Consider the following 3,910-nt stretch of genomic DNA (forward strand, 5'->3'; position numbering starts at 1 on the left):
CTGCGCATCACCGGGCAGGTCGATCCGTCGTGCCACTCCTCCTGTGAAGAATGAATGCATAAATGTAAAGTCAGAAATATTAAAAAAGAGTAAGCTTGCTAAGTGCCCTTAGTTAATACCAGTGCACTCATTTGCAAGACAATAGACCATTTTCGAAAATCCCAGGAGCCATTCATAGAATATACTTGAATAGTTGGCTGGGACTTGCATTTTTGCCGATTGAACAAGAGTCCGAACCGAACACTTAGGCAGTACTCATGGCTAGCTCGCTCAGCCGCAACCATCCAAAACCATTAGTACCCCTTCTGACATGAACACCTAAAAGAAAGATAATCCAGATCTCTCCCCCTCTCTCTCTATTTTTTCCTTTGTATGCAATGGCAGCCGTAAGTGGTTGCATTTATTTATGGCATCGGGACAAGGGTGCAAGGGCAGGGGGCCGTTGCCCCCCCCCCCCCCCTTTTTCCTGACATTTGTAATAGCTATAGCGAACAATATGGGAGAGGGGGACAGGGTTTAGCTTCCCTGCACATCACCCCTCCACCTTCCAAACGGTAGCAATTCAGCTGGCCTCTGCCCACAGTGGCAAAAAACATAGCTCTATATTTATACAGACTTTCCCGAAGGGTAGGATGAATGCAATTTCTTAACATCTGGATTGGTCCAAGTAGACTCGTCCAAGTTTTTATAGATTAGTTAGTGTGAACAATCTATTGTGGTTCAGTGCTGACTGCCGTATATTATAGTTTATTTTACAACTTTACAAAAAAAAAAAAAAAAAAAAAGCTAGCGAATTCATGTAACATCTCAGTTTGGGGAGACCATTAATTCAATGTAATTTCAACTCTACAAGGAGCTAATTTGCCATAAAGTACATTTTAACCTTAAAAAAAACAATTATACATACTAAAATGCACAAATTCTAAATGTATATAAATATAAAAGTAGCCCAACCCAAGAACACACAGGTTTTGATTCGCAAGAGTTAAAATAATTGATAAATGTGCCACATGTCAAAACAAAGAATGCATCGTGGCATGCTTAAGCTCCGCCACAACCGACACTACGAGATAGTCAGCAAGCTGTTCATGTGTGCCACTTCATCATGCAGCTAGCTGCACAATAGATGTGGGCTCTAAATTTCTCGTTGCATGTGAATGAACTGGTTGCACCACTCTGAATGCATTGCATTGCAAGGTCAAATTTAGAGCTCTTTTTTCTCTTTTTCAAATAGTAGGAAGGTGAATCTATAAATTGCTTAAGTCGAACCCTGCAACATCATAGTGACCCTCAGCCCTTCATCTAACCTTAAAAAGGCTTTGAAAAAAAAATATTTTAAGCAGTTTGGTTGGGACACGCGTGTCAAAAAATAACTTTTATGCGAAAAAAAAAAAAAAAAATTAGAGCAATATTGACGGCAAAAGATTGATTTGAAATTATGCGGGCAAAGTCCACGACATGACAGAATGGTCATTTGCTCTTTCCACCTCAACGAGATGGTCATTTGTTGTTTCCACCTCAACGTAAAGGCGAAGCCGATTCACCTCTCCTCCGCACGCCCGAATGCTAAGAGAAAAGCAGTTGAAAGGAGGTGACTATTGACTTAGTTGCAAGGCACCTCGCGCCACCAATATTTCTCTAAAATAAAATTTTTTTTCACTTCAATTTTTTTTACACGCGTGCCCCAACCAGACTTTAAAAAAAAAAACTTTTTTTTCCTTTCACCGGTTTTTAAGAACTGATAATTACAACCTCGCCATTTAAGTTAACACCTACATTTCTATGTTGATTTGAAAACAAAAAAAAAATGTTTTAAGGCTTACGGTATTTGCGGCACAGAAATATGTAGTCATAAACGTACCCATATTGCCTTCATATCATTTACAAGTTAAAAATCAAACCGCTGGCCTTCCTCTTCAGCTCACCACCGTCAAATGTACTACTAAATTAAGTCGAATAAATACCCTGTTATAGGAAAGAACATTACATTTGAATGAATCAAGAATTTAAAATAAATCAGTCATATAAAAAGAAATCGTCGACTAAAGACAATTACTGGCAAATACATTCACATATCGCAGTGACGTAACTGACACTCCACACGCACCCAACAAGCCGAATCTTGGCAAATAAGGACTAACTCAACGATCTGTGGCATTCGGCTTTGGACCTACTGGGAGGACTTTACTACAGCGCACATCTACCGCCAAGAAGACAGCCATATTTGAACAGCAAAAATGAAATAAACTTGACTTCGAACACAAAAGTAACCAATCATAACGTCTTTCATGGACTATTAGAATAAAAAGCACTTACAAATAGCGCTGTACAGGGCCTTTCGCCGTCGATTACACGCTGGACTTGTCGAAGATTCCCGGTCCAGAGTTAGACACAATCCAAGCTCATCGGATCCTGACAAAAAGTACATTCACTGTAAAAACAAATTCCGTCAAATTAGTAGAAAATGCCAGCTAATTTTTGATGCCGGTACAATTACCGTTGTCTTCCATCACGGTCACAGCATTAACTTTGTATTACGTGCATGAGAGTAATGAGGCCCTACGGTTTTCCCCGTAACTTGACCCGTAGAAGCATGGCAGACAGCTGTAACTCTCAGTCACTGTACCGGACGTGATGCACGGATACGGGAATTGTTCCGGCATCAAAAATTAGCTGCCATGTTTTCCGTAACTTGTGACGGCGGGAATCGTTTAAATTAGCTGGCGTGTTGTTCACACCTTGAAGCAACGGCCAGAGCCTGTTGAACTGCTAGCTGCAGTGACTTAACAAAATGGACTCCTCAGTGAACAATAAATATAGCATTTTACTAATATAATTATTGTTCACTGAGACGTCCGTTTTATTAGATCATTGCAGCTAGCAGTTCAACCGGCTCTAGCCGTTGCTGCAAGGTGTGGATAACACGGCAACTAATTTTTAATGTGTGAATGGTTCCCGTTGTCACGCCTGACGTGCAGCTCAGTGATTGAGAGTTGCAGCTTTCTGGTGCCGCAAGTTACGGAGAACACGCCAACTAATTTTTGATGCCGGAACAATTCAAATTAAATATCTAGCGCCCATAAAATGTGATTAGGTTGTGGGCCCAAGTTACTTTCAAGAGTTAACGCCAACTGCGCATCCCAGCGGTTAGCAGGTGCTTAAACACTGTTAGAAATTTGAAGCAAGTGCACACAAGATACAGTACTAGGTAAAACATGTTCATACCTTTTTTTCCTCAAGAAATAATTTGTGGCCCATTTCCAGCTTTCATGTAGAAGGCAATCTGATTTTCAGAGCAATAAAGTCCATATGAAGAACTACAGATCCTAGAAAAGCAAAACAGAAAATATGGAATGTGATTAGATTATTAACAGAGTGCGATGACAGAATAAATTTCCCAATTTCTGCAAACTGTGAGTTACACGTAAGCGCATTGCAAGAGCCTCAGCTTAACTCCTCGCGGGAACTAGACACCAAAACCAACTTGAGACTTATGCTACGAATTAACAAGGGAAGTCCGAAAATGCCTTCGAAGACAAAATTGCTGCAATCAATGAGTTTCTTCAAGCATGCTGTCAAACAAACTGTGTCTCTCAGAGATAATTACACACCGTGTTAGTAAGAAATTTCAATCAAGTGCACATAAGATGCAATACGGAGTAAAACCTGTTCATACCTTTATTCTTGGGAAAAAATTAGTGGGCCATGTCCAGCTTTTATGTGGAAGGTAATCTCTAACTTCCAGAGCAATCAAGTCCATACGGAAAACTACAGAACCTGGAAAAAAAAAGTGGAATGTGATTAGGTTCTGAACAGAATGCAATGACAAACGAAACCTCCCGATTTCAGCAAACTATGAGTTATACATAAGCGCAGTGCAGGTAACTCAGATTCATTCTGGCAGGCACTA

General features: G+C 40.3%; 1 long non-coding RNA gene across 1 annotated transcript; it reads right to left on the reverse strand.

Annotated features, from left to right (window-relative positions):
* Positions 1-2,372: 2,372 nt before the first annotated feature.
* On the reverse strand, positions 2,373-3,687 carry LOC115322407. The gene is made up of 3 exons (XR_003918966.1): positions 3,677-3,687; positions 3,226-3,326; positions 2,373-2,412 (listed from the first exon to the last, which is right to left on the reverse strand). It is a non-coding gene; the product is annotated as an uncharacterized LOC115322407 (long non-coding RNA).
* Between the last annotated feature and the right edge of the window lie 223 nt (positions 3,688-3,910).

The sequence above is a fragment of the Ixodes scapularis genome, unplaced genomic scaffold (genome assembly GCF_016920785.2).
Source record: "Ixodes scapularis isolate PalLabHiFi unplaced genomic scaffold, ASM1692078v2 ptg001131l_1___fragment_3__unscaffolded, whole genome shotgun sequence".
Taxonomy (NCBI): Eukaryota; Metazoa; Arthropoda; class Arachnida; order Ixodida; family Ixodidae; genus Ixodes; species Ixodes scapularis.